At 45.0% G+C, this 15,900-nt stretch overlaps 1 protein-coding gene across 1 annotated transcript in view; it reads right to left on the bottom strand.

Moving 5' to 3' along the window:
* add3a (adducin 3 (gamma) a) overlaps positions 1-15,549 on the bottom strand; it is a 108,282-nt gene extending 92,733 nt beyond the window's left edge. Inside the window, exon 1 of the mRNA XM_080521025.1 lies at positions 15,432-15,549. The gene's annotated coding sequence lies outside the window, so the exon portion shown is untranslated. The remainder of the gene's footprint in view (positions 1-15,431) is intronic.
* Between the last annotated feature and the right edge of the window lie 351 nt (positions 15,550-15,900).

Here is a 15,900-nt window from a genome sequence, read left to right as displayed (position 1 = left end):
AAACCCGGCCCTGCCAGGAAGAGCTTACAGCATCCCGAACGAAAAGTAGAGTATGTATGTGGCATCTCATTGTTCCTGCGTGAATCACAATCCCCACAGAGGAACACTTTGTAGGCCGACGGCCGCCACAGCTGGGCGCCGCTTTCTGCTAAACTGCAGTTCACTCAGAGGAACGTTCATGCCTCCTCCAAAGAAACAAAGTGTTGTGGCCACTTGGGGAAACCACCAATCCTGTAGTTTGACCGGACTTTATCTCATGAGGTGCTTGAAATCCAAACTGCTGTCACAAAGATGTGAGAATATACGTGTTTCAGGGACTATTCTTGCCGAATTGGTCATTTTTGTATGTCGAATGAATGTTGCACAACCATAGAAATGAGTCTGTGTTGTTGCTCAACTTTCACTTAGAATTTGGACGATAATCATTTGATATTCCACAGATAAAATAACAAATTCCTCTTGTGGCTGCCAAACAGCAAAGGCTCCTGTCATGAAACTGTCAATGAGACAGCTGATAAGTCTTGATTGTTTAATTGTTTCTCTTCATTTAATTTGTCATCAGATGTTGAATCCAAATTACAAAGTGCAGAAGCAGCAGATGAAAACCTCGACCTGAATAAGACGACAATAACAAGCTGAGTTTCTCACATTGTCTCATCTGGAAGGCTGTTTGCACAATGTTTTCCTGTGAAATCAGAAAACGTTTGTTGTGTTCTTGGTGTCTGTTCACACGACAACAGAGTACGGAGCCATGGGAAATTTCACTTTAAATTCAAGGTAAAAACAATGTGTTTTCACTAAAACGTCATTGAATGAATGGGGTCTATATCAAGGTGACTTCGAAGCAGGTTCGTTACACAGGAACCCCGCAGATGTCCAGAGAACTTCTGGCATCATTCTTGGTAGCTCAATGTGATAAGGGGCTACAAAGAGCACGTTTAGTTCATCTACATTGAAGTTGATCTGGATGTTGTCATTCGTGCTGCAGTTTAGAAAGTTAAAGTTCAATTTGATCTCACCAGGAGCTTAAATCAGCCTCAGAAAAACACACATCACATTTTTGTATAGGAACTGTGAAAAACCAAATTGCACAACAAATAGAAATGTTGAGGGATTGTAGTTTTCATGCTGGCCTTCACCTTTCATCTAGTCAGCATCTTCAGGACAATCATTGATTCCAGCAGATTATCTTTGATAACTGTGATACTTGGAAGTATGCAGAGTTTCCTTCAAGAATAATGATCCTACAGACATTCATTGAAGAAAAACACTCGTGGTTGTCAGTCAGAGCATCACCATCAGCTCCGATCCGCTCGTCTGGGAATTTTACACGGTTGTGATCAAACAGTCAATCTGAGCTGAGACGAAGAGAAGCTGCTGCTTTAAAGGTTGTTTTGTTTTTATTTCCAGTACATGAGTCCTGAGAACATTTCAAATGATCAAACACAGTGTGTCAAATCGCAAGTGAAGTTCAAGACTGAATGAAAAGACTTCACACATAAATCTGATGTCCACTAATATTTGACTGGACAGTTCACGTCATGTTTGAAGAGCAAATTCACAGTTCCAGCTGCAAGCATGGAGAGACGGGTCGGGGGTCAGCCTCATAGAGCCTGAAGAGACCCCCCCCACAACACACACACACACACACACACACTTCTGTCAAATCTTCAGATTTAACAAGAAGTCTTCAGCACTCAGGAATGCAGCAGACCTAAAGTACCAAAGTCAAGTCACCTTTGCAGACGTACCATTAATGACTTCAATTGGCATCACAGCCTTGTAATTGCACCCCTGGATCCATGTCAGGAGGCCACCGCCTCTTGTGAGGGGAAACGCAGGATCTTGAGTTACGGCTGAATTAGGCGGCGGTTTGTCAGTTTGTCAGTGAGGCAGGTAAAGGAGAAGCGAGGATCACAGGGTCCACATTGTTGTGTCAGCTTCAATTAGGAACGATCAAACACAGGAAACTAGACAGGATTACCTTCTTGTGTCAGACAAAGATTGTAAAACAAAGAAGAGAGAGAGAGACGTAGCTGGAGAGTGACCCTTCTGAAGGCTGGAGGATTGGCAGTGATCCATTTCTCAGCTGTGCCGGGTGACACCACAGCCATGTGCTCCACTACTCCCTTCTTTCTCCATCCTCCTGAACGCATGGGATTAAACTCATCTTTCACTCCCTCCTCCACTGGTGTCTGCTCTATTTTTCTCGTGCATCACCACTGGTGATCGCCCAAAACCGCAGATAGTAGCTGGAGGCGCAAGGCGGCAGCTGGTTCTGGATATGCGTATGTATTCCTGTAGTAACAACCTGCAGCCTACAGCTGTGGAGCTGCAGGTTTCACTTTTCAAAGACAATCTTTCTAAGAGAGCGCACCAGGGGCGGTTTATATAATAAAGCAAAAGTTCTAATAGATGCACACCAATAAAATCTGGTCCAATGGTTCGTCATGGGTATTACAGATGTCACAATTATTATTCTCTGTACCTACAGCCTATTTTACTCTGAGTCACAAAGGCTTATTTGGCATATCTGGTATGTTAATTGAACTGGATATGCTCGTCTTTGACAACTGGATGTCCTTTTCTTAATACCATTCGGGACGAGAAGCAACATTTGTTGTACAAGCATCTAAAAGTAACCTGGAAGTAATAAAAGTATGACTGTGCAGTGGCAATAAAGATGTATATAATCTATGATCTTATCTTTGAGGGGACACATTCGATAATAAATAAGCTTCATCGTTCAAAATATGGGTCACATCCTCCTCTGCTAAATGTCTGACAACGTTCCCTGCTAGTGATTCTGAGCTGCAGGACGACCTTGAATAAAGCCAACAATTACAAATGCAAAAACATATTTTCACCCTCTTTTGCTGGCTGCATAATTATATTTGAATTAAAAATGGCTGATTCATATTTGTAAGTAAGTAGGTAAGCAAGTAAGTAAGTAAAGTGTATTTACAAAGTGCTTTTCACAGATAAAAATCACAAAGTGCTGTACAAGAAATGGGTGCAATAAAACAGAACGAACAAAATTGCATAATTACATAAAATACAGTAAAATGACGGAGATATTTAGCTAAAAGCTTTTTTAAATAAAAACGTTTCCAAGTGCTATTTCTTTTCTTTTTTTCAGAAATATTCCTGTGTAGCGCCATCATTCTTATGATATACATCATTTTATCTGCCTTGACTCGGCACTGGAGGAATCACAACTCAGTGTTGATGGAGGCGTAGGACTCTGGGCGGGGTCACACCAAACTACCAACAGCCCACACTGCGGCAGGAAGCCGGAGGACTGAAGCAAGTGCAAGTGGAAAAAACATCCCATCACAGTATTGTCTTTATTTGACATGTTAAATGTGTTTTGCAGCTCCATATAAACTGGTTGGATGGAGAAAAACACATCCTGGTACCACTGACATCATGTGCTGAGCAGAGAATCATCTGTAGAAAAGAAAGAAAGGCGACTTGATGCCGTTTTACAAACTGCTTGATGGAATGTACATTTCTGTTTTTCTTTTTTTTTTTTTTAAATCAGACAGTGCCAGTTCCCCTGAGGCACGAGTATCACTTTCGAGCTCGACTGTTTAAGCGATCAAAAGTGAAAACAGCCACCAGCACAGTGGGACCGGCCGGCCGTTTGAAGGCATGAGGGGATCTTTCCACTTTTAAAACGAGAGCTGGGCTGATTTATGGCTCTGTGGGCGGAGCGAGCCTGACCATGGAGTGAATGTGGAAGAAGTAAGTCATGACAGAAAACGAGACGCGGTCTGAGTCTCTTATTAACAACCCACTGGGCTCCTGCATATGGATTTACCAGAGGACAATGGCGTGGGGTGACAGTGGGAAATGATCAGACTGCAGGAATAACACAAAAAAAGAGTCTGAAGAGTCTAAAAATATGAAACTGTCTAATAAATATAACACCCACAATTTAACAAAAATGAAGTTAAACAGCTCCTCTTCTGCCTTTTTCACCTAAATGTGAACGTTTCAGGTCTGTTTATTTAATACATTGAAAAAAGTGTTTGGGAGATTGTAACTGTCAAGGTTCTCTTATTGTCTGCAGCAGAACAGAGGATGATAAAAGGAAGGACAGATTTGAGTACATTTTTATATATTTCTATCAAACATGATGCAGATTGCAGTTAAAGCCACAGACAGTCCTGAGCCGTGAAGCGCCAGGCTTTAAGTTGACTGGTTCTTGTTGCATGCAAGAAAAAAAGGGCTCAAATGTCCAAATCTTGGTTAAAAAACCCCAAACAAACAGAAAAATAACCATTATTACTCAACATTAAAGGTAGTTACCTCTGAAAGCAAATCAAGTGTATTTCATGTTAATGTAGACTGACTTTTACTTGATCTATCATTTCCTGTCCTGTTCAGGACAAGCAAACGTCTGCACTGGGAATCTTCCAGCACTTTTTTTTCTCTTCTTGGATAAAATTTCATGTGTTTTATTTTCATGATTGTTATATTTTTCAATCACATGTGTACATCCACAGTTAACACCAGCAACCTTTCTGGAGCAGTTTGTTGATTTTCCTTGGTTTTTGAAATGAAATCCCGTTGGGCTTCAGACTGTGGAGCAGTGGACGTGTAAAGGAAGCGTTGCTCTATCGCGCAGCCTCGGTAGGCTGAACATCCTCATAGGCACACAAACTCCTCAGATATTTGACGAAAGGACAACGGTTGTATTGCAAAAGCGTCGTGGTTTTATTTGCTCAAGCTCAAAAGATAAATGAAGGAATTTCATTGACATACAACTAGAACTAAAAATATTGTTCAGACCCAAAGGCTTTTATTATTAGGTATTAGGAATCCTTCCATCATTCAAGAGTCGAAGACGCATAAATCCACATAATCCCCATTTCTTCTGCTGAAACCTCAAAGTAAAGTCAAGACACCTGCTGCGAGCTGCTAATTCTCAGAAGCTGGACTGAACCCGTAAACTCAAACCAAAGACGAGGAATAAAGCCGAAGCACTTTTTATACACATCTCAGGATCTCTTTGATCGTCCGTTTTGGTGCCTCTTTTGCAGCAATTAGTATTTTTGTTTCCAAGCCTCTTTGTCTCCTCTCGCCTGCAGCCTGTGTGTGAATCCATCTCTCTCTCTCTCTCTCTCTCTCTCTCTCTCTCTCTCTCTCTCTCTCTCTCTCTCTCTCTCTCTCTCTCTCTCTCTCTCTTCTCTCTCTCTCTCTCTCTCTCTCTCTCTCTCTCTCTCTCTCTCTCTCTCTCTCTCTCTCTCTCTCTCTCTCTCTCTCTCTCTCTCTCTCTCTCTCTCTCATCTCTCTCTCTCTCTCTCTCTCTCTCTCTCTCTCTCTCTCTCTCTCTCTCTCTCTCTCTCTCTCTCTCTCTCTCTCTCTCTCTCTCTCTCTCTCTCTCTCTCTCTCTCTCTCTCTCTCTCTCTCTCTCTCAGAAACAGCTGAAAACACGACTGTTCAGACAAGCTTTTAGTTAACATGGCTGTGATTGATTTTATTCCGTCCGTACTATTTTATTATGACCATACTATTTTACTGTATCCGCACTATTTTATTATGTCTGTGCTATTTTATTATTTTATGACTCTGTGAAGCACCTTGTGATTTTTATCTGTGAAAGGTGCTATATAACTAAAGCTTCGTCCTCTCTCTCTCTCTCTCCCTCCTCCTGCTGTCCTCTCCTCCCTCCTCCCTCCCCGCTGGAAAATAAACACGAGTCCACATGTTCCCCAGGAATTTTAATGACTTCCATAACTGGAGCTACTTTACCTGCTGGCCTGTCGGCAGCAGCGGGAAGCAGCGGACTCTGAATGAGCCACTGCAGCGGCGGCGATGACGAACCGATGATCCGAGCCAAGAGTGATTGTTTGAAGCGGGCGAGCGAGAGCAGAAGGACCGCTCAACCTGGACATTAGCTCACAGGTTCACGGGTAAGAGGAGGACAGCACGACGTCACATTAGCTGTGACATGCACATTTCTCTCACCTGCACACAGAACTTGATCTATGATGAGCAGGAGTAGAGGAGGACGAGGACCCCTGCTGATTCACTGAGCTCACGACGGAGCCTCTTCATGGGGGCTGTATGTGCAGTAAACATGCTGACCAGTCTAAAGACTGCAGTCAGGAAAGTACTGGACAATCCTCTGTGGTTTATCACACCTGTCACTCTGATGCAGCGTCCTCGTGCTCTGTTTGCCTTCGCTAGGCCGTCACCTCTCTGGAGGAACTGGACGAGGAGGAGGAGGAGGAGGAGGAGGAGGAGGAGCATCCATCAACACCTCAAGTCTTCTTAATGAGCTCAGAACTAAAACTAAGTCTCACTCCGACTCTCATGACTGACTGAAACACCCAGCAGCCAGTTGTACTTGTCATAGTGGAACGTCCTCCTGGACCAAACTCTGAATTTCTGTCTGAATTCTCAGACTTTCTCTCTACATTAGTACTGAGCTCAGATAAAGTCATCAGAGTGGGAGATTTTAATATTCTTGTAGATGTTGACAATTCATTTATCTCATTACTGGACACAAGTTGATTTTCACAGAAGGTGAATGAACCCACTCAGTATTGACATTGATCAATTACTGGTTTTCCCCCACAACCCTGTTGTCAGATCACCTCCTGATAACATCTGAATTTACATCAACTGGCTTTACAGCTCCAGGTTATTGTTTCAATAAAAAAGATATCTGAGAATGCAGTAGCCAAATTGAGGAAGTTATCCATCAATACAAACTTCTCTTCCATCGGTGGATCCAGTCAAAAACACCTGTCACATCGCGAGCCTGAGTTTTGTGACATTTCATTTCATCATTACCACCAATATGTGATGGAGAGAAATCTCTGCCAACCCGATCTTGTGAATATTTCCGTGTGTTTTGAAAGCCAGTATCTCAGTCCAGCAATCAGGAGAATGACAAGATGGAGCCTCTGGAACCCTGGAAGGATCTGTTGATGACGATCAGCCCTCCTGCTCTGCTCTGCACGGTCCTGTTGCAATTCTGAGAAGTGTGTTTCATCATGTGTGGAGAAATGAAAGAGTGTGAGGAGGACTGCAGCTCTGGAAAAACCAACTCCTGATGTATTTTATGACACTGAAGACAGCGTCTGTTTGTAAAAGCTTTATTGGTTATTGCCTTATTGTAAAACATATTTTAGCTTCAGGCTGATGTGCTGCTCCAGGAGGTCTCTCCTTCAAATTTAAAAAATTAGTGAGTGTGTGTGTGTGTGTGTGTGTGTGTGTGTGTGTGTGTGTGTGTGTGTGTGTGTGTGTGTGTGTGTGTGTGTGTGTGTGTGTGTGTGTGTGTGTGTGTGTGTGTGTGTGTGTGTGTAGATGATCTCCGCTGTGTGAGAAAGGCTGCAGCCCTGACAGGCGGGTCTCAGGTGATAAAACTCTTGTTGAGGTGTATTGAGTGACTGTCGGGTCACAGAGCGGAGACCTGAGCCGGGTGGAGATGAGGGGCTGATGGAGGTCTGTGTCGAGGGCCAAGGAGGGCCAATAAATCTGCAGCTGTCAGGCTGCACACTAAGACCTGCTTAAACACGTGAGAACCCCCCCCCCCCCCCCCAAAAAAAAAAAGAAAGAGCCCTTTCATTCATGTAACAGTCCATTTAACGCTCAGACAATTCATTCCATCACCACATGAACCACCAGACGTTTTAACTGTTTAATATTTCAAGTTTGCAGCAGATCTTTCTCAAGCAAACGGTTTATACTGCATATATTAATTCTCCTTATGTCTGGCCTTTTCTTCACCTTCATTAGCAACACATTACGAAATCAGACAATGTGTTTTATTACAGATGTGTGTGTCAGCAGTGGGGGAACACCCAGCCCACTGGCAACACCACTGTTTAGATTTCAGCTCTCCAAAGTTATGGTTTTCTTTCCCTTTCAACTCGGGACCAGCTGGGGAGGAAATGACACGACAAGGGGAAAACAACAGATATCATAACATCTCCTCCCACCGACCCATGCACACAACCAACTCATCTGGCCCTTTGTCTGTCTAGAAAAGTGGGTTTCTCTGTCTGTACAGCTTCATCTTCTCCCCCCACATCTAAATCTGTATTTCTACTCATTTCATCTACAAGACTGTGACCCCCGACCCGTGAAATCCATACGTTTCTCTGACTTCACAAACTCAGGAAGCTAAAATACCCATGCAGGTTTGGTTTCTCCCTCCTCTTCACCTTTTGGACTTTATCCATTCTCACACACAAAGAATGTGTGATGTATTCTCCACCTTCAAGCTTAAAGTGATTTACACACCGGACTCTCCAAAATCCCCCAAATATGTGAAAATCCAGCTTCAATGCTTCAACAGTGAAAAGATTCCCATCACCTCACGGGGAAAAGGTTTTGTTGACAGCTTGCTGCAGTGCACGGACATATTCCTTCCATGTTACCATCGAGTCTGTTTGGTGAGAAGGACACTGAGCCATCTAATACATACAAAGGAACAAAAACAAAAAGCTTCACTGTTTATCCATCTTTGATACCACTTTATTCAGTGCAGGGTCACTGAAGGGTTGAAGGGTTGAAGGGTTGAAGGGTTGAAGAGTTGAAGAGTTGAAGGGTTGAAGAGTTGAAGGGTTGAAGGGTTGAAGGGTTGAAGGGTTGAAGGGTTGAAGGGTTGAAGAGTTGAAGGGTTGAAGAGTTGAAGGGTTGAAGGGTTGAAGGGTTGAAGGGTTGGAGGGTTGAAGGGTTGAAGAGTTGAAGGGTTGAAGGGTTGAAGGGTTGAAGGGTTGAAGAGTTGAAGGGTTGAAGGGTTGAAGGGTTGAAGGGTTGAAGGGTTGAAGGGTTGAAGAGTTGAAGGGTTGAAGGGTTGAAGGGTTGGAGGGTTGGAGGGTTGAAGGGTTGGAGGGTTGGAGGGTTGAAGGGTTGAAGGGTTGAAGGGTTGGAGGGTTGGAGGGTTGAAGGGTTGAAGGGTTGAAGGGTTGGAGGGTTGGAGGGTTGAAGGGTTGAAGGGTTGAAGGGTTGAAGGGTTGAAGGGTTGGAGGGTTGAAGGGTTGAAGGGTTGAAGGGTTGAAGGGTTGAAGGGTTGGAGGGTTGAAGGGTTGAAGGGTTGAAGGGTTGAAGGGTTGGAGGGTTGGAGGGTTGAAGGGTTGGAGGGTTGGAGGGTTGAAGGGTTGAAGGGTTGAAGGGTTGGAGGGTTGGAGGGTTGAAGGGTTGAAGGGTTGAAGGGTTGAAGGGTTGGGTACAGGCGGCTATGACAGAGGAAAGGACACACTGACCAGGTCAGCAGTCCATCACAGGACAAACACTGGAGAATCTGGAGCAGCCAGAGGAAAACCTCCTCAGAGGGAACATGCAAACTCCACAGAGAAATGCCTCAGGCCGGGACTTGTTCTACACATAGACTTCTAGCTTTGCTACAAAACCACAAACTGAAAATCAGGCAGACGAGAAACGCTTTAATGAGAAAATCCATTTTTCAGTTTTTCCCTAAAGCTTTGAACGACAGATGATTTGGGTCCAATTTGTTCAATAGTGACTTCACCCTCTGTTCTTCTAAGTTTCGCCCAGTTTTGAGTGTTTATACTGGATCACCCCAATTATTACCCCACATGATGGACTGTGAAACATGAAATATAGACAATAGGGGTCCTTTAAAGAGTGAACAGGTGACACCCAATACAGTCTGACTGTATCATGATACAAACGATAAAGCTTTCATTTGGAAAAAATAGTAAAGATATATAAACCACGAAAAACCACACAGAGAGAAATGGATTGTGACTGAGCGAAGACTTTGTTCAAAGTAAAATGAATTTCAGCCGACTGACGTCAGCTGGAAAGCAAAGCATTCTGCATGACATGATTGTTGAAAGGCTGGCCAACACACACACACACACACACACACACACACACACACACACACACACACACACACACACACACACATCTTCATCCCTGCTAAAGTGGAAACAGAAGGCGAGGAACTGGAGGTTCGGAGGTCACCGGGGTTGATTAAGATGCAGAGATCTGTTCTCCTCCCAACTGGAGGATGAAGCCACACTAAATTCTTCTGGCCCCTAAATGCTCTCAAGCCACATTTTTCAACATATAACGTAAGTCACATGCAAGACAGAGTCATTTGTCCTAATTTACAGGAAAGACGCATCTGAAAACGCTCCCCCTGTGGACGTGTGGTGCTAGACAGAATGAACTGGATCAATGGGCCTGAAGCAGAAGCGTTTCCTTGAAGGGAGCGATGCTGAAACAGTGACAGAACCTCTGAGGAGACAAACCAAGCAGGCAGCAAGGGTGCAGTTCTATTGCTTCTCAGCCAAAGAACTCAGGACAAACATTTGATGAGATGTTTCAGGATTGGTCAGAGGAACGAGGCCATCGCCATGGCAGCATGCTCTCCACATAGACACAGCAGCGGTACACACTTTGGGCAAACATGAGGAAGAGTAACTAACAGCACCTCAAACTCAGGACTTGACATTAAGGATTGTGAGCACTTGCCCGATTGGAGCTGTGTCACCCTACTACCATACTACTACATACTGCCACACCTTATTATCATATTAGTCACTTTTTATCCATATGCATTTATTTAATAACATGGTAAATGTGTGACATGCATTTTTTATTATAGTAACAAATCAAATCCTGTCCCTCTTTCTCTTTCTGCTTAGTCAACTTTTTTCTGAATCATAAAAAGTTATGAAACTTAAAAAATATTCAAAAATATGTCATTTCAGTTGAAGTTGTTTTTATGTGTTCAATTCAAGAGAGTTTTTAATTTCTTCCGATGACGATCTGATTGTTGACTGAAGTGAAAAATTCAAAACGGAGGACGATGAGGAATTAAACGACGTTATCCAATCAGAATGTTTCCAGGTAAGACGCAGCGTCACTGACCAGAATGAGGAACATTAATCGGGAAGAAAATAGCAGCCGCGATCAGCGTCAAGCGTTTTCCCACGCTATCGTCTCGTTCACATGAGAATAACGTGATCGCGCTCTCGGGGTGAGAAATGGTGTGGCGTGCGCCACCGTTGGTATCGGTATTGGTATTGGTATCACCTTGGTATCGCCGTTGGCGATACCAAGAGATTTTTGACGAAAAAACGTCAAAATGTCGCCAAAAAACCACAAGTCAGCCAGCTGGTAGATGATTCAGTTGACCGAGCAAAGCTTTTACTAGCCCCAGACGGTGGGGCGAGTCTTTATGTTGAGCCCTGGAGCTGCAGGTGAAACAACATTTTACATATTTTTGCTGAAGAACATGAAGTCACCAAATTCCTCTTGAAATCAATAGATTTCATGACTTCAATTCACTCAGAAACACAAGCTGGTTGGTTTTCGGAGTGTGTTTCTCTGAGCTGTGGCCTCGGAGGAAATGTACATTAGTCTAGTTGAAACCGACACCTTCTGCCCTTTTCCAGCAGCCGGACCAGCTTGCAGAGCGCCTTTAGGGTTTGGGTCCACACGACAATGCCATTTCACATAAACACACTTTTGGTTCCTATCAGCCACACGGCCTTTGACCAGCCCGAAAACGTACTTTGTTTGTTTTTTAACACTGGTGGGGAAATTCTGAGCTTGGCCGGGAGCTGTGAACGGTCAACGATGCACTTCTGCAGAAAACGATGATGTCATCGCCCTCCTCTCCTCTCCACCACAATGTCGCCTAATAACCAGCACAACGACGGACTGCGTGCTCCATGTGGTGCTGCAGAAGCGACTGACGCCCTGTTTACACCACAACAATTACGAGTTTATCCACAAAACATTCTTCACCGTTGGGGGGTTGGTTCACACGGCACCAGTGTGCAGATGCAGGCCTGGACTTATTCTCCACATATACTGCTTGCTTTGAGCTAAGAGTGCTGACCACTACAAAACCTCAAACTGAAAATCAAGCAGACGAGAAACGATTCAATGAGAAAATCATTTTTCAGTTTTTCCCCAAAGCTTTGAACGACACATGATTTGGGTCCAATTTGCTCAATAGTGACTTCACCCTCTGTTCTTCTAAGCTTCGCCTAGAAACCAAACAAGAGGCTGCCTGTGAAAATATTTCAGCTGCATTCACCACAAATGATGTGCTTAGAGTCAATAAACTCAGAGAATCTCTGTTCCTGCTACTTTACCTTGGTGCAATTACAGCAAACTGAAGGCAAATTGATCAGGGGCAATGCCTCGACTCCAGTCTCACCTGTGGGCCGGCTGTGGTAAGAGCCGTCTCCTGCTGTGCAGCCAAACATCAACACCAGTTCCAGCTCTGAGTCAGTAGTTCTTCAATTCTTCACCTTTGGGGGGTTGGTTCACACCACAACCATTACCAGTCTGTCACCAAACCTTCTTCACCTTTGGGGGGTTGGTTCACACCACAACCATTACGTCTATCACCAAACCTTCTTCACATTTGGGGGGTTGGTTCACACCACAACCATTACGTCTATCACCAAACCTTCTTCACCTTTGGGGGGTTGGTTCACACCACAACCATTGCCAGTCTATCACCAAACCTTCTTCACCTTTGGGGGGTTGGTTCACACCACAACCATTACCAGTCTGTCACCAAACCTTCTTCACATTTGGGGGGTTGGTTCACACCACAACCATTACGTCTATCACCAAACCTTCTTCACCTTTGGGGGGTTGGTTCACACCACAACCATTACCAGTCTGTCACCAAACCTTCTTCACCTTTGGGGGGTTGGTTCACACCACAACCATTACGTCTATCACCAAACCTTCTTCACCTTTGGGGGGTTGGTTCACACCACAACCATTACCAGTCTGTCACCAAACCTTCTTCACCTTTGGGGGGTTGGTTCACACCACAACCATTACCAGTCTGTCACCAAACCTTCTTCACCTTTGGGGGGTTGGTTCACACCACAACCATTACGTCTATCACCAAACCTTCTTCACATTTGGGGGGTTGGTTCACACCACAACCATTACGTCTATCACCAAACCTTCTTCACCTTTGGGGGGTTGGTTCACACCACAACCATTGCCAGTCTATCACCAAACCTTCTTCACCTTTGGGGGGTTGGTTCACACCACAACCATTACCAGTCTGTCACCAAACCTTCTTCACATTTGGGGGGTTGGTTCACACCACAACCATTACGTCTATCACCAAACCTTCTTCACCTTTGGGGGGTTGGTTCACACCACAACCATTACCAGTCTGTCACCAAACCTTCTTCACCTTTGGGGGGTTGGTTCACACCACAACCATTACGTCTATCACCAAACCTTCTTCACCTTTGGGGGGTTGGTTCACACCACAACCATTACCAGTCTGTCACCAAACCTTCTTCACCTTTGGGGGGTTGGTTCACACCACAACCATTACGTCTATCACCAAACCTTCTTCACCTTTGGGGGGTTGGTTCCACGGCCCCAGTGTGCAGATGCACTGTATCCACAAAGTTTTGACTCTCAAGGTGTAAAGTTTGTTCCACGGCCACTAATCCCTCCTGCAGAGACTGACGGAGGATGTTTAGCCTATACTGCACCTGCACCACTCCCCCCTCCCTCCCTCCCTCCCTCCCTCCATCCCTAGAAAACAAACATGGCGACCAGCAGTGGGATTATCACGGTCAGTGTTCTACTTTATCCTCCACGTCAGTAGTTTAGAGTTGAGACTCTCCCTGACAGCCTCCGATGCCTCATCAGTCCACTAGGATGTCGGCTTCTGTCCATTTTCTTCATGTTTATAGCCTTTTCTTCTCTGCACACGTCTGTGTGCTTTCATTACAAAATCAAGCAACAGCGCCCCCATGTGGCCCGGCAGACTAACTACATTGTTGTCCCTGTGTCCGCTGCTGCAGTGGAAACTCTCCTTTTTATGGGGTTAGGTGTCGTCATGTGAAACGTTGTGGTGTAAACGGGGCTTTAATAAGGTGATATGTTGGATTTCTCCAGTACCAGGAGGTGCAGGATATTACTTCTATTTTTCTGTGTTCTCTGTGTCTTTCGGGGGGTAATTGGTGAGTCACAGTGCCTCTACAGGCCTGCCATATGAACTACAAGCCCTGAAGCCTCGTGTTGAGTCACGTTCATGGAGACGTGTGGACGGAATGTTTTTGAGAACGCTGGACAGAACAAAGATTGTTTTAGCTCGTGTGGACGAGACCTTAAACTGAGGAAACCTAAAAATGGCAGACATTCAAACAACCTGAGAGAACATGAATCACAATGATAATCCTCTCACTGTAGAGACGAACATTCCACCTCAAATATAATTGAAGTTAGCTCATCAGAAGATCTGAGGTTTAGTTTTTTTCTGGTTACTTTTTAGTATCTGCACAATGCAATGCAAGGCTTTGTCTGCCGGTGGTCCAGGAAGGATCAGTTCAGCAAACTAAAAGCTAGCACCCAAAGTTACTGTTTAACAAACTCCTGAAACTGTGCAGACATACAGATGGTTTATCTGCACTGCAGGCAAGAGTACACAAAGATTCAATGAAAATTGAAAGTTGCTCCACCTCTTAAACAATCGGAGGCCAAACAAGACTCAACTTGTTTGATAAACAGCAGCGAATCAAAAAGTGGCAAAAGCCTCTTAAAGTAAAATCAAAAAGTCTGTTTGTGACGTTCCTGTTTAACAGCAGATGATGTTCCTTAATTCCAGTCATGCAAAACACCTAAAGCAACCTAACTCTATTAAGCAGAGTCAACGGTGGACAGAAAAGAACCAACATCATGAGCAAAAACCACTCAAAACATTTATGGGAGCATGAAAGGAGGCCTTTCTTTAGGGGGCCCAGAACACAACATTCAGAAATAGCAGTGAGCAGTTCCTAATGTCCCCTTATCAGTGCTCAGCCAGCAGTAAACAGACACCTCTGGAAAGACAAATTCACTGGAGCACTTGACTGTATCGCTCCTCCCCTCCCCGAGGGTTTGAAGATAAGAGAAAAGAAGCAGCTGTAGAAAGCGTTCACCTTTGGCCCGACCCAGAAGACTAAACGCAGGCAGGAGATCTCCTCTTATCATTGTGGGACAAATGCAGCAAATCCAGCGTGCCCCGCAAAAACCGCATGAAACCACCGCCGACCCAGCAGCGTGCTGACACTTGAGAGGGCAGCACCTCTCTCACACAGAAAAGCATCCTGGCACGTTCAAATCTCCAGTTCTATTCTTCTCCACAGTAAAGGAGGGAACAAGGCCTCTGCTTCTTCTTTCAACTCGCTGCTAGACTCAGTGAAGCTCCCACTTTCTTTCAGTTTCCTTGCATCGTGGACTTTAGCACACGTGACATGAACAGGAAACGACTCGTGCATCAAGTTTAAAAGTACAAGTTTATCACAGATCCTGCACTTTTCCCTGAAATGTCACAACTGCACAGAATCAACTGCAGAGTGCAGCAGCGATGCTGACGAGACTGAACACGGCGTTCATTCAGTCACAGAGAACAGAGAGGCACCGCATGGCCAGAATGAATGATCTGCAGAACAAACCTGCAGGAGAGTCCAACAATGTCCCTCCTCACCAAACGGCTGCGATCCACCTGCACTGCAGCGAGTCCTCCGCCTGCACTGCTCTCTCTAACACGCCTCTCCCATTCAGCTGAAGCATCGGCCGCCCACTTCCTCCACGCTCCTCCTACCAGAGCGTCTTTTCATTCAGCTGCACTGCTTTCTGCACTGAAGCACTGCTGCGTTTTCCTCTGGGAGGAAGTACAATGGTTTAACTGCATGGGGCTGCAGAGGAATGGCGGGGGGGGGGGGGGAGCTGATAGTGGTGGAGGGGCTGAAGAGGGGAAAGGGGGGAAGGGTGAACCCGATTTAAATGCACACACACACACACACACACACACACACACACACACACACACACACACACACACACACACACACACACACACACACACACACACACACACACACACACACACACACACACACACACACACGCGCGCGGGATGAC

The sequence above is a fragment of the Blennius ocellaris genome (assembly GCF_963422515.1).
Source record: "Blennius ocellaris genome assembly, chromosome: 3".
In the NCBI taxonomy this organism is placed as follows: Eukaryota; Metazoa; Chordata; class Actinopteri; order Blenniiformes; family Blenniidae; genus Blennius; species Blennius ocellaris.
This window is presented reverse-complemented; position numbering and strand designations above follow the sequence as displayed.